Here is a 15,802-nt window from a genome sequence, read left to right on the forward strand (position 1 = left end):
ATTTAAGGAATACATAAATAATTGAGCTATTGCATATTCATCAAGTTTTTAATGACACTCTAACACTGTCCTCCTGTATTTCTTTACACTTGTATGTACTGATATTTTATTGTGGATTGTACTCACATGGATTGGGTGGTTGGATGGGGCCACATCACCTCGACAGTAATGGTTAATCACATTGCCATTTACCCAGACTCATTTTTTAAAAAAAAAAGTCTCCTCCTGAAGTTCCTGACAACACAAATGCCAGTTTTCAGCCAATTTCACTCTACAAATGATATATTGAAGTAACTGAAGGCAGTGGATACTACAAAGGCAATGGACACTGACAACATACTGGCAATAGTACTTATGTCTTGTGCTTCTGACCATGTGGTACCCTAACCAAACTTTTCCAATATAGCTACAACACTGACATCAATAGGAAATATGGAAAATTGCCCAGTTGATTCCTGTACGCAAAAAGACAAAGGCAACTTGCCCAATTACTGCCCCATCATTCTACTCTCAAAAAATCAGTAAAGTGATGGAAGGGATCATCAACAGTAATATCAAACAGTACTTGTTTGGCAATAACCTGTTTACTGACACTCAGTTTGAGTTCTGCAATGTCAAGGAATGATTAGATTTGCTCCTGTCGGAGATGGTCACTGCTTGGCATTTGCGGCACGAATTGCACTTGCCATTTGTCTGCTCAAACCTGGATACTGGTTTGCAAGACACACAGGGTGAGTGGTTCACTGATAAACCTTTTGATTTATTGAAAGTCACAGCTTACAGTAATTACTGAAGCAAAGATAAGGCTTTCTTCTGACTTAAAGTGCCTTATACTGCAAGGAAAAGAGAGAGGAATTGAATGGGTGCAGATCTGATGACTTCTGTATCGTTGTTCACATTCCCAAGCTGTTCAGTTACCCAAGAATCAATGCTTGATTCAAAAGAACCTTCTACTTGTCACAGATAGCTTGGTCACTCAGAGCAGAGCAGCCAGCTACTTGGACCAACCAAAAGATCAATCATCTGCATGAATCCATAGATTCAATTCATTTGCAACCACGCTTTAACCACTACTTAAAACAAGCTGCTGTGTCAAGCATTGCTTGTGAATGAGTGGCAGGTTATCTCCTTTCAAAACATACAACAATCCTCTGTTAAAACAGTTTTTTTTCGTTTCAGTTTACAATTAGAACTACAGAAAATAGTGTTTTTATATCTCCACCATTCCTCCTCTGTACCAGGTGAAAGAAACTGCATCAGCAGCAATTGTACTCTGACAGAAGAGTGCTTGTGGCACAGTGGTAGTGCCCACACTTCTATTCCAAGAGACCTAGGTTCAAGTCCCAACTGCTCCAGAGGTGTGAAATAATATCTCTGAACAGGCTGATTATAAAAAATAGGTTGTACGAGGAAAGCAACCACTAACAGGATAGCTGATGATAGAACAAATGATTATGTGATTAATCAATGTGCAGTGATCATTGGGATCTCTTCTGGAGTAGAGGTGACCTGTACAAGAGGGACGGGTTGCCCTTGAACTAGGGCGGGGGTCCAATATCCTCGGGGGGAGATTTGGTACTGTTACCTGGGAGGGTGGGACTCTGAATAAGAGAGGGGCCACCAAGGAGTTGGGGGAAAATACATTAGCCATCAAGAGCAAGTTTACTATTCAGGATAGCCAGGAGCAAAGTAAAGGAAGGAAAAAGTCATCTGGTTTAAAGTGCATTTATTTCAATGCACGAGGCTTTACTGGTAAGGCAGATGAGCTCAAAGCATGGATTGGCTCTGGGGAATGGGCTATTATAGCCATAACAGAAATATGGCTGAGAGAAGGGCTGGACTGGCAGCTCAATGTTCCAGGATACAGAAGCTATAGGTATGACAGAAGTACAAGTAAGTGAGAAGGGGGATTTGTCCTTCTGCTAAGGGAGGACATAAGAACTGTGCTAAGAGAGGGTATTCTTAAGATGTCGTCAAATGAGGCCACATGGTTACAACTTAGAAACAAGAAGGGCGGGGGGTTCACTCTGTTGGGACTGTATTGTAGACTCCCAAATAGCCAGCAGGTACTAGAGGGGCAGATGTGTAGAGAGACTGCAGATACCTGTAGGAATAATACAGTAGTAGTAGTATAGGTTGAGATTTTAATTTCCCCTGCATTGACTGGGCCACCCAGAATGTAAGAGGTGGAATTTATCAAATGTGTCCAAGGAGGTTTCCTAAATCAATATGCAGAAAGCCCTACTGGGGAGGGTGCAACACTGGACCTCCTCTTAGGAAATGAGGTCGGGCAAGTGACTGAAGTGTCAGTTGGAGAGCACGTTGGGTCCATAACTCTCTTAGTTTTAACATAGTTATGGAAAAAGATAGGACAAGTCCACAGGTTAAGGTGCTAAACTGAAGCAGGGCCAATAGGCAAGATCTAGCAGAGGTGGATTAGGTGAGTTTGTTTGAAGTACAAGGAACGACTGGAAAATGGGAGACTTTAAAAAGTGTGATATCAAGAGTCCAGGGACAGTATGTCCCTGTTAGGGTGAAGGGAAAAGCTGGAAGGTTTAGGGATCCCTGGCTGACAAGGGATATTGAGGCTCTGGTCGGCAAAAAGAAGAAGGCATAAACTTTGTTTAAGCTATCGGGCTCAAGTGAATCCCTAGATGACTATAAGAAGTGTAGGGGCGCTCATAAGGGTGAAATCAGAACAGCAAAAACAGGGTATGAGATTGATCTGGCAGATAAGGTTAACGATAATCCCAAGAGGTTTAATAGTTATATTAAGATTAAAACAGTGCCTAGGGATAGAACAGGTCCCCTTAAAGATCAGCATGACCGTCTGTGTGTGGAGCCACAGGAGATGAGGGAGGTTTTTAATGAATATGTCTCCTCAGTGTTTACTGAGGAGAGAATCATAGCTGCTAAGGAAATAAGGGAAACAAATGGGGATGTTTTGGACTGGATACACATTACCAGAGAGGAGGTGTTTGCAGCCTTAAAGCACATTAAGGTGAATAAATCGCCTGGGCCTGATCAAGTCCATCCTCGGACTTTGTGGGAGGCTAGGGAAGAAATTGCAGAGGCCCTTGCAGAGATTTTCGCTTCATCTTTAGCCACTGGTGAAGTTCCGGAAGACTGAAAGATGGCTAATATTGTTCCATTGTTTAAGAAAGGTAGCAAAGACAAGGCAGGGATATTACCCAGCTGAGTAATGAAACGTCTGCAAACTAACGAACCAGCTCGGCGAGCGAACCAACCACAGCAAGCCAGGGAACTACAGGCCAGTGAGTCTGACATCAGTGGTAGGCAAGTCATTGGAGAGGATACTGAGAGACAGGATTAACCAACATTTGGATAGTTAAGGTCTGATTAGGGATAGTCAGCATGGATTTCGGCGCAGGAAGTCATGTCTGACAAACCTTTTAGAGTTTTTCCAAGAGGTAACCAAGAGGATGTACGAGGTGAGGGCAGTGGATGCTGTCTATATGGACTTTAGTAAGTCCTTTGACAAGGTCCTGCACGGCATGCTAGTCATGAAATTTAGGTCGCATGGGATCCGGGGAAGGCTTGCTTATTGGATTCAAAATTGGCTTGAGGGTAAGAAGCAGAGGAGTCCCTACATGCAGATGGCCTAAAGGCCCTCCACTTCTTCCTGTCCCGCAGGCCAGACCAGTCCCCCTCCACTGACACCCTCATCCACTTAGCTGAACTCGTCCTCACCCTTAACAACTTCTCTTTCAATTCCTCCCACTTCCTACAGACAAAGAGGGTGGCCATGGAACCCGCATGGTCCCAAGCTATTCCTGCCTCTTTCGTAGCTACACTGGCCCTAAACCCCACCTCTTCCTTCATTACATCGATGACTGTATTGGCGCCGCCTCGTGCTCCCATGAGGAGCTCAAACAGTTCATCCACTTCACCAACACCTTCCACCCCAACCTTAAGTTCACCTAGACCATCTCTGATACCTCTCTCTCCTTCCTGGACCTCTCTGTTTCCATCTCTGGCAACCACCTGGAAACCGACATCCATTTCAAGCCTACCGACTCCCATAGCTACCTAGAATACACCTCCTCCTACCCACCTTCCTGCAAAAATGCCATCCCCTATTCCCAATTTCTTCGCCTCTGCCGCATCTGCTCCCAGGATGAGGCATTCCACTCCTGAACATCTCAGATGCCCTCATTTTTCAAGGACCGCAACTTCCCCCTGCTCAGTGGTCGAGAACGTCCTCGACCGTGTCTCCCGCATCTCATCCCTCACACCCCCTCCCCTCAATAACAACCAAAACAGAATCCCCCTCGTCCTCATGTACCACCCCACCAACCTCCGGATCCAACGCATCATCCTCTGACACTTCCGCCATCTGCAATCCAATCCCACCACCAAAGACATTCTTCCCTCCCCACCGTTATCTGGTTTCCGGAGGGACCACTCTCTCCGTGACTCCTTTGTCTGCTCCAAACTCTCCTCCAGCCCCACCACACCCGGCACTTTTCCCTGCAACCACAGGAAGTGCTACACCTGCCCCTACACCTCCCCCCTCACCCCCATCCTAGGCCCCAAGAAGACCTTCCGCATCAAGCAGATGTTCACCTGCACACCTGCACATCTGCTAATGTGGTATACTGTGTCTGCTGTTCCCGTTGTGGCCTCCTCTACATTGGGGAAACCAAGCGGAGGCTTGGGGACCATTTTGTGGAACAGCTATGCTTGGCTCGCAACAAACAACTGCAACTCCCAGTCACAAACAATTTCAACTCCCCCTCCCACTCCTTAGACGACATGTCCATCCTGGGTCTCCTGCAGTGCCACAACGATGCCACCCGAAAGTTGCAGGAACAGCACCTCATATTTTGCTTGGGAACCCTGCAACCCAATGGTATCAATGTGGACTTCACAAGCTTCGAAATCTCCCCTCACTCAACCGCATCTCAAAACCAGCCCAGCTTGTCTCCACCTCCCAAACCTGTCCTTCCTCTCACCTATCCCCTCCTCAAGCCCCAGCCCCATCTCCTACTTACTAGCCTTATCCGGCCCCCTTGACCTGTCCGTCCTCCCTGGACTGACCTATCCCCTCCCTAACTCCCCACCTACACTCACCTTTACTGGCTCCACCCCCGCCTCTTTGACCTGTCTGTCTCCTCTCCACCTGTCTTCTCCTTTATCCATCTTCTATCTGCCTCCCCCTCTCTCCCTATTTATTTCAGAATCCCCTTCCCCTCCCCCATTTCTGAAGAAGGGTCTAGGCCCGAAACGTCAGCTTTCCTGTTCTTCTGATGCTGCTTGGCCTGCTGTGTTCATCCAGCTCTACACCTTGTTATTGGTGATGGTTGAAGGTTATTTTTTGGCCTGGAGGTCTGTGATTAGTGGTGAGCCACAGGGGTGGTTATTGGGACCTTTGTTATTTGTTATTTACATAACTGATCTGATCTGGATGTGAATGATTAGGTATGATTAGTAAGTTTGCAGATGATACAAAATTAGGAGATATCGTTGATAGCAAGGAAGGTTATCAAAAATTACATAGGGATCTTGATCAGACGAGGAAGTGGGCTGAGGATTGGCAAATGCAATTCAATGCATGTAAGTGTGAGGTGCTGCATTTTGGAAAGTCAATCCAAGATAGGACTTATACAGTAAATGGTAAGGTCCTGAGGAGTTTTGTGGAACAGATGGACTCAGGTGTACAAAGACACAGTTCATCGAAAGTGGCATCACAGGTGGACAGGGTGGTGAAGAAGGCAGTTAGCATGCTGGCCTTCATCAGTCGAGGCACTGAGTATAGGAGTTGGGATATTATGCTACAGTTGTAACTATCATTGGTGAGGTCGCACTTGGAGTATTGTGTACAGTTTTGATCACCCTGTTATAGGAAAGACATAGTTAAACTGGAAAGGGTGAAAAGATGATTTATGTTAGTAGGCCTGAGTTATAGGGAGAGGTTGGCCAGGATAGGAATTTATTCCTTGAAATGTAGGAGAATGAGGGGTGCCCTTATTGAACTGTATAAAATCATGATGGGCATAGATAGGATGAATGTATATATAGTTTTTTTCCCAGGGATGGGGAATTGAAAACTAGAGGACGTAGGTTTAAGGTGAGAGGGGATAGATTTAAGAAGGACCTCAGGGGCAACTTCTTCATGCAGAGAGTGGTGCGTATATGATGTAATGGGCTGCCAGAGAAAATGGTTGAGGCAGGTACAATAGCAACATTTAAAAAAACATTTGGATAGGGATATGGACGAGAAGGGTTTAAGAGAGATATGGACGAAATGCGGGCAACTGAAACTAGCTGAGTGGGCACCATGGTCAGCATGGACCCGTTTGGGCCGAAGGGCCTATTTCCATGCTGTATTACTCTATGACTCTATGACTCCAGTGGGCCTTAATCCATGATGATTTTGAAGGAACCTTTCCCTCTCATGTATGTAATTAAATTGAAAAAGGATTCTACCTTCAAAGACTTGCTCCATGACCAACTCAGAGCATGCTGACAAGTTGATGGCAGCAGTAAAAACAGCAGGGTCCTTCACTAAAACAAGATTAGCAGTCACCAGTAACTCAATACCTACATGCCAGCATCATGCTGAAGATGGTAAATTCAGGGCCAGAACATGTCCAGTGGTGTGAAGCACAGATGTGCAAAAAGGAGTCAAGAGGTTGCTGTTGTGCTGAAAATTGTCCACACTGATTTCATGAATCTGCTTCACCAGCATCAGTCCACAGGTGTTGATATGGATCGCTGCTTTTCAGTAGAACTCCAAGAGTAGATCTTCATTGCAGTTTCCAACTCTATGGTTTCCAAGCATTCCTTTGCACACTAGGCCGTCAAAACCAACACTGGTATCAAAATCACTAACAATAACAACTTCTTTCTCAGAAGGGACATTCTAGAGGAGTTCAGGGAGTTGTGGAGCTCACCTTCATTAGCTGAGTTATCCTTTAAAGGTTGGAGTACCAATGATGAGTTGCATGCTGCTGACCTTGAAAAGATAGGCACGATGACACTATGCATGCAGAACGCCTAATTAGCAAATTAAATTAGATTGCCAATTTTAAGTTCAGTGGTGCCAGAGCTCGTAATAAAGCTGACACAGAAGTGCTGTTCACCTTGATGTCTCCCTGACCAATACAGGACATAACCAATATTGTGCTCTGTCAATTGCCTTGCTCAGAAGCAAATCTGCCTCAAGTCTCCTATATTGATGTCCAGCTTGGCTTGCTAATATTCTACCAGGACAGAGCTTTGTCATCAGAATTTTATATTGTTCTCATGCTTTAGTATGCTTCTTCTTTTCCAGTCTTTTGATGCAATCTTATTAGGAGTTTGGAGTGCTTAATTTCTTCTCTGTTGCAGTTTGGCCACATTAGGAAATGTCCATTGACTGCAACAAGTCAAACGGGTGGTGTGGAGATAAATATCTGAAGGCAACCTTTTATAGGTCCTTCTTCTATTCAGTTTATGGTTCATAAGGCTGGTTGGTCACTCCGGATGCTACTGGGGGGGAGGTCTCCAGATCAAAACAATATTGAGTTACATGTCTGCAGAACTGGAACCGTACCACCTGACATCTACCATTTCCATCTCTTTTCTATTCAGTACATGACTGACTTCGAGTGGATTATTTCTTTTCAGCCTGTACAGTTTAGCTTTAAGTTAGGATAGTACCATCTTCACTGACTGATCTCCACCCTTCATGCCTGGAGACCATCTGCTGTAGGGCAGCAAACTAGGACAGCATTAGCAAGGTCTCCATGTTATAAGTCTGAATTCAGTGTCTGCTTCTCCTGGGTGGGTTGCCAACCAAAGCTTGAAGGGAAGTTCCTTCTCTTGCTATTTGATCCATAGCAGTGCACTAACAACTTTTGTTGATTCAGTAATGTGTGGCTCAGACAATGGCCATTTGGGCTCATTGGAATCCTTCTGCACTTGCCATTATCTTTATTAAGGAAGGCTATCTGCCCAAGTGGCGTCATGTTCACATTTTCTCCACTCATTACATTGACCTGAACACATTGATTTAGTTTATTGCCTGTCCCTGTTACCATTCAGGGGTTTTGATCCTGCTGAGAGGATATTTTTTTAAAAATTCATTTGTTGGATGTGGGCATCACCAGCTGGCCAGTGTTTATTGCCCAGCCCTGGTTGCCTTCTTGAACCGCTGCAGTCCACCTGCTGTGGGTTGACCCACAATACAATTAAGGAGAGAATGCCAGGATTTTGACCCAGCGACAGTGAAGGAATGTCGATATATTTCCAAGTCAGGACTGTGAGTGGCTTGGAGGGGGAACTTGAAGGTGGTGGTGTTCCCATAGATCTGCTGCCCTATCCTTCTAGATGGAAGAGTTAGGGAGTTTGGTAGATGCTGTCTAAGGATCTTTGGTGAATTTCTGCAGTGTATCTTGTTGCTTGTACACACTGCTGCTACAGAGCGTTGGTGGTGGAGGGAGTGGATACTTGTGGATATGGTGCCAATTAAGCAGGCTGCTTTGTCTTGCATGGTGTCAAGCTTCTTGAGTATTGTTGGAGCTGCACTCATCCGGGCAAGTGGGGAGTATTCCATCACATTCCTGACTTGTGCCTTGTAGAGGGTGGTCAGGCTTTGGGGAGTCAGGTGATGAGTTACTTGTTGCAGTAGTTCTGGCTTCCGACCTGCTTTTGTAGCTAGCGGTTATGTGGCAAGTCCATTTGAGATTCTGGCCAATGATAACCCCCAAGATGTTGATAGTAGGGAATTCAGTGATCGTAACACCATTGATTGTCAAGGGGCGGTGGTTAAATTTTCTTCTATAGGCGAAGGTCATATCTTCCACAGCACACAAATGCCAGGTTATTTGCCACTTGGGAGAAGCCCGAATATTGAGCAGATCGTGTTGCATTTCTACATTCTCTGTAATGAACACATTATGCTCCACCCTCTAAAAACAAATGTCAACAGATTAGGTAGTATGACTGGATAGCCAAGAAAAACTCAGGTTTTGTTTTCTGAATTGCCAATTGAGCAGTGTTCTAAGGAAGAAAATGCTTCAAAGCAATTCACAAACTCGGAGGCAAGACAGTATCGAGAGTGTTGTGTTATTTCAGAATTTTAGAAATATTACATTTTAGTTTAAGACCTGTTGTGTATATGGAAATGGAAACACTTATCTGGAGGAACTGAAACAGGACTGGGATGACCAGTGCTTATTTAAGTAAGTCTGAATGATTTTTTTTCCCTTTATTCATTAACAGGATGTGGGCATCGCTGGTTAGGCAGCATTTATTGCCCAGAGGGCAGTTCAGAGTCAACCACATTGCTGTGGGTTTGTAGTCACATGTAGGCCAGACCAGGTGACGATGGCAATTTCCTTCCCTAAAGGACATTAGTGAAGCAGATGGGTTTTTCCAACAATCGACAATGGATTCATGGTCATCATTAGATTCTTAATTCCAGATATTTTATTGAATTCAAATTCCATCATCTGCCGTGGCAGGATTTGAAGCTGGATCCCCAAAACTTTATCTGGCTCTCCGGATTAACAGTCCAGTGATAATACCACTAGGCCATCACCTCTCCATGAATATGAAAACGGAAGGCGAGTTTGTTTAGCTGGAGAAAATGTCTGACGCACTGCTGTCTTTGCAAGAGGTAAATTATAGCTACTTAGGAAGACAGCAGATAAATTTTAACTATGTTTGGAACATCTCAAGTGTGCAATTTAGATGGGCCAGGGGGCTTTCATACAAATGTGAATGAGGAGCAGAATTCTATTCTGCTCTATTCAACAAATATAGCTGATCTGATAATTTCATGTTGTCACCTATCCAGCATCATTTTATCTCGTTGCTTATCAAGGATCTACCCCTGCCTTAAATAAAAGCCTTCTAAACTGTGAATGCAAGTCAAGCCTGTTCAATATCCCCAAGCCAAACCGTTGATTCCAGATGTTAAATGTAACAAACCTTCTAAATTACTTCCAATGCATTTACATTCTTCATTAAATAAGACAAATAAAGGTAGATTCCTCTGGCCTTTGCTCAAGCAGTCAAGCCTTCAGGGGGAGCAGAGAGTCCAGTGCAGCTTCAGTCTGAACTTTGAGCACAGAAAACATTAAATTCATCATTCACCATGTGGTATGTAGGTGGAAGCTTCAGTTCAGTTTGGAGACAGAGGCTGAGAAGAGAGAGATTCTGGAAAATTTGCTTAGCTTGCAGTTACAGAAAGAAAATCACACTAACCTTCCATGCAAAACAATTAGTTCAGCTTATAATTGGGTAGAGAAAACTAAAACCTTCTGGGAGTGGTGTCTGTCTAGGGCCAGGACAAGGAATGTAGAGACCAACATGCATCAAGGGTATCTTGATTTTTAAAGAGAAAAAAAAGGGACAAATGCAGTAATACTTAAGACCTCAACTGTGAATTCCTCAGCTCAGGTTTAAGAAAAGTTTGCAGGTTGCTTAGCCAGAAGTTAAATCTTCATGAAATCTTACACCTCAGTAGAGTGATGTAGAGGTGCCAGCGTTGAACTGAGGTGGACAAGCTCAGAAGTCACACAACACCAGGTTATAGTCCAAGAAGTTTATTTGAAATCACAACCTTTCAGTGCACTTTTTCTTCATCAGGTGAAGTGAACGCAGGCACAGAATTTATAGGCAGAGAGACCAAAAGATCATAAAAATGTTGTGAGTTGAGCATCAATAGGTTGAATGATAAGTCTCTGCAGGTGATTAACAGCGAGAGATGGTGAGAGTAAAGTGTCAACAGCTGGATGGCAAATGAAGGGATGACTTATAATCTGAGTATTTGTTACTTTGGTTACACCCTCGGAATATGACTATTATACCTGTCACGTAATTCCAGCCATGTGGTTTGTCTCCAGCACTACCATATTTTTAAGTTTTTGTAATTATCTCTCTGCTTCAATTAATCAGATTATAGGTCATTCCTTCACTTGCTATTCAGCTGTTGAAACTTTACTCGTACTGTCTGACACTTTTGATCACCTGCAGAGACTTATCACTCAGCCTATTGACACTCCATTCACAACATTTGTATGATCTTTTGATCTCTCTGCCTATAAATTCTGTGCCCATGTGCTTTTCTTCACTTCATCTGATGAAGGAGCAGTGCTCTGAAACATTGTGATTTCAAATAAACCTGTTGGACTACAACCTGATATCACGTGTCTTCTGACCTCAGATGAGTAGCCGTAAAGCAGAGGAGAAATCAAATTTCAGAGGGCAGTGGCATAACTTTGCATAAACTCCAGAAGTGATTGAACTCAAGATCTTGCAGTCTACATTTGAATTCTTGGCTGGAATTAGAATAGTTATAAAGAAAAAAAAATTATATCCAATGATTTATATCACTCTCTCTACCATTGTTATAAGCATTTGCTTTTGTTAATCTTGCTTAATAGATTTAAAAATGTTTGTTTAAAAACATGAAAATGTTGCATGGTTCTTGGTTAATATTTAGAAAAACTATGTCTATGGGAATAATAACATTGCTGCCAATCTCCTCCAGTAACATAACCGCTTTGCTCTTATGCCCCTAACAGGACCTTGGATATTGTATTCAATATTAACCTTGATCCAAGCTGTCCTGTCATCTTCAAAGACACTTGCATTCATAGATCTGCATTTCTCCACTTCTGCATCCAATAAACCTCAATTTACAATGTTGCCAAGGTTCACATCATCCATAAATTTTGCCCTGCACACAAAAGGTTTAGGTCATTAATAGATATCTGGTAGAGCAACAGTTCCAAAATGAGTCTCTGAAGAATTCAACTGCAAACCTGCTTCCACCATTAAAAATGCCCATTAACCACTGTTTCACGTGACTCAGTCAATTTGACACCCATACTGCAACATCCCTTTTATTCCAAGAGTTATAGTTTTGCTCAAAAGGCACTTTATCAAATGCCTTCTGCAAGTATATATACACTTCAACTCTATTGCCTCAAATACAGTATCTAATGAAATTTTGTTTCACTGACTTTAATACACTGTTTCCTTCTCTTGCTGAACAATCCTGAACTTATAGTATGTTTCATTTTCTATTTCCATGTATGTATAAGAATCCACATTAAAAAAAACTACAAGACAGAAGGATTTGGAACTTACTGAAACATGTACAGGCATTCCCCATGTTGCCAATGAGTTGATTTATTAATTTATTTTCATTTATTTATTCTCACATGAATTTTGTTACAAAATATAGCGAAAAATGTAGAGTGTCACCATTCTTTGGCACTCAAAAACATGGAAAAATAAACTAAAACGTAGAATATAAAAGGTAGAAAAGTTTAAAACAAAAATTTAAAAAGTGTGTTCAACTTCACAGTCCTTTTTGGTAAGTGCTTCACCATGGGCCAGTAGCCAGGCATGAGTCCCCTTCACCGTGCCACCACTGCTGGAAGGAAAGTTGCTACTCTTCAGCGCTATCTCACCTCCATCAACACACTCAACACTAGGAGTCCTCACCAATGCAGATGCTACCCGGTACCGCACCGGCCCAAAATCAACTCTGCCTCCGTGTGTCCATTTCGTGCCCATCTTCCTGATGTAGCCACTGTCACCAAGTCTTGTTCTGCGCCCAAAATTACCTCTGCCTCCATGAGCTTGCGCTGGACACAGACACCACAGAGAACCCAAACTTGCAACTGCCGCAGCAACTGCGAGTCAGTGCTACATCTGCTTGTCAATGCAGAAGCCACTAGGAACCCAAACTTTGCCTCTAGTGCAGCAGCCATAAATCAGTGCTTGGATCTCATTGATGCAGAAGCTGCCAGGAACCCAAACTTGCCTCCGACGTGTTACCATGCTGGGCTCACGCCGCTGCTGTGACCGAGCTTGGAGCTTAGGGCTGTTCTCTCAAATGAGAGGGTCACCATGCATCAGGCAAGGAAAAAGGGTTGAGAAGTAGAATATTTCATGGTAGTCAGGGCAGGACTTTCACACTTAATAGTAGGTTCCTAGGGAGTGTTGCTGAACAAAGAGACCTTGGGGTGCAGGTTCATAGTTTCTTGAAAGTGGAGTCACGGGTAGACAGGGTATTGAAGAAAGTGTTTGTTACACTTGCCTTTATTGGTCAGTATAAGAGTTGGGATGTCACATTGCGGCTGTACGGGACATTGGCTAGGCTACTTTTGGGATACTGCATTCAATTCTGGTCTCCCTGCTGTTGGAAAGATGTGAAACTTGAAAGAGTTCAGAAAAGATTCACAAGGATATTGCTGGGGCTGGAAGGTTTAGGGGGAGGCTGACTAGACTGGGGCTATTTACCCTGGAGCACCAGAGGCTGAAGAGTGACCTTATAGATGTTTATCAAATCATGATAGGTTGAATAGCTAAGGTCTTTTTCCTAGGGTAGGAGAACTAAGGGGCAACATTTTCCAAACAGAGGGTGGTGTATGTATTGAATGAGCTGCCAGAGGAAGTGGTGGAGGCCAGTACAGTTACAACATTTAAAAGGCATCTGGATGGGTACATGACTAGGAAGGGTTTAAGAGGGATACGGACCAATGCTGGCAAATGGGACTAGATTAATTTAGGATCTTTGATCAGCCTGGACGAGTTGGACCAAAGGGTCTGTTTCCGTGCTGTACAACTCTATGACTCTAGTTTCAGCCATTGCAGGAATTAAGCCCATGACGTTCACATCACTTGGTATCTCGAACCAGTCATCCAGCCAATTGAATTGCATTCCTGAATCAGTTTGCAAGTCAGAAAAAAAAACAGGACCACAAAGCAGCTGTTCATAAGTCAGATCATTAAAATGATACCCATGCATGGGATCACATTCTTATCAAAGTTTTCATGTTGCAGTTGGTTGCAGCACCATGGAAATCTTCAGACTCCGATGACAAACAGGAATCTTGATACATGGAACTTTCAGGACTTTTCAAAAATGCTTCATGGAAAGATACGAGAAAGAACGACAGAAAAACTGAGGCTTTCAGTGCCAAATTCTGGCCCTTATAAACTAAGGGAGACAGTTCTGCATACTTGTAGAATGTTTCTCCAGTCAATTAACCGTAGGATCTAGGTGCCTACCAAAAAGAACTATTACCTTAGTCCAGAGGCTGTTGCCAGGTGACAGCATCATTGATGCATCAGGGTTTCTCCAGTCTGCTTGTTTGACTGTTAAAACAAAAAGACTTGACTTTGTTGGATGCTGTTTTCTGAAGTCACTATTTCGTGAACCGTGAAAAGACCGAAGTGTCCTTTAACACTGCTTTGAACTGGAAGCTCAATCATATGATACATCATCTTTTACAGCACACTGTCGTCCATTTTCCAGTTGTCAATCCAGAAGTGTATTCCCAATAGCCCCTTTCGCAATTTCAGAGGGGATATGTTTCATGACCTCTTATAACACTTCTTACAAAAAAAAACTTCAAATTTAATTGCAAGTCGGTTTCTTTCTCTGCAGAGGATGTCTGACCTAGAGGGCACTGCTTGCATCGGAAGCATGTTTCTTTTGCTACGTAGTGACTATTTATATACTTTATAAAATCACTGAATATCACATGGAGAGGAAGATGGAAAGATGAAAAGATGAACGCCGCAGCACTTAGTTCAAGAGAATCCCCGGTTCTCTCCAAGAAAAATACAATATTCTAACCAAAGTGCAAACTACCTTGCAAAGTTTCTAACTCTTGCATCTATTGAAAATTCGCCCCTCCTCCAAGAAAGGTTTAATTCCACACTATATTAGATTTTGATTTACATGTGCGTGGATACATCCCTTCTCTTAAAAAAAACTCACCTGAGCAAAATAAAGTGACGCGCCATGTAGGAGAGAGTAAAAAGGTTGAGGAAATGGGGACTCAGTTACTCCTAAAACACGGTTTTTTCAATGCTTCCACTCCCACGACTCTGCCCCTCCCAAACTTTTTTTTAAAAAATAAGAAAACCGTTAGGAACGGCACGTGTTTCGAAAATTCAAACGGCTCCCCCGCCTCGTGGCGCCTCGAGCGCCCAGCGGGAGCGCGGCAACTCTCAGCTTGTTCAGTCGCTGGAAACGTAAGGTCGATGAACTGACAGGAGCAAAAACAAGGATATTAGACACGTCCTACGTGTAGGTACTATATACGTGAGGCTTTTAAATATTCGTGCAACACGTTGGGGGGGCGGCGAAGGAAAAAAAAAAATCCTTTTTTTTAAAAACAAAACGCACCTGTCAAACGGCTTGTCTTTCACGACTGTCGTGATCGAAGTTTGAATATAGATCGTGCGTCTGCTTCTGTGCATGTCAAGATTTTTTTTTTGTATGTGTGTGTCTGTAGTCCTGCCACCGGTTTGCCCGTTGTTCTCTTTATTTGCATACCCACGGAACAAAAGATAAAAGTAGAGAGCAAAGCGCGTGCTTTGCTGCATCAGTGGGTTAACAGGTAACTTAGTGGTGTCCCAGGTGAATTAAATTTGCACACACTGCCAGGCTTAATTAGATCTTGTTTTTCTCCTCTCCCTTTAAGCGGTGGCGAAGAGCCTTAAAGCCATATTGGTATTCGTAACGGTATTGCATTACAAATTACACTGAAAAACCTCCTATACAAACTTCTTTTTTTGTCACTGGGGTTGGGAGTGAGCTGTTGTGTGTGAGGTGTGAAACTAAAGTTATCGCACATGGCCCGGTGCAGGTCACTAAAACCGTCTGCAGTACGTTTCGCCACACGACCTGAAGTATTTCCATTGCTCCTGTACGCAGGAGAAAAAGCCCACAAAATTCAGTAAATCTGGTTGTACTGGAGTTCCGTTTTCAGGTATGCAAAATAAGTTGGATCAGTTTGGCCGTTTCCAAGTTTTAATTTTTGTT

At 43.3% G+C, this 15,802-nt stretch overlaps 1 protein-coding gene across 6 annotated transcripts in view; it reads right to left on the bottom strand.

Moving 5' to 3' along the window:
• The window catches only part of LOC109921518 (activating transcription factor 7-interacting protein 2-like), an 85,367-nt gene extending 70,102 nt beyond the window's left edge, over positions 1-15,265 (bottom strand). For 5 of the 6 annotated variants that reach the window (XR_007264420.1, XR_007264419.1, XM_048609948.1 and 2 more), the window contains exons 1-2: positions 15,164-15,265; positions 14,753-15,023 (exon numbers count right to left, since the gene is read on the bottom strand). The gene's annotated coding sequence lies outside the window, so the exon portion shown is untranslated. The remainder of the gene's footprint in view (positions 1-14,752; positions 15,024-15,163) is intronic. The other variant, XM_048609949.1, reaches the window with a different exon arrangement.
• Positions 15,266-15,802: the final 537 nt, after the last annotated feature.

This window comes from Rhincodon typus, chromosome 21 (genome assembly GCF_021869965.1).
Source record: "Rhincodon typus isolate 14 chromosome 21, sRhiTyp1.1, whole genome shotgun sequence".
Lineage (NCBI taxonomy): Eukaryota > Metazoa > Chordata > Chondrichthyes > Orectolobiformes > Rhincodontidae > Rhincodon > Rhincodon typus.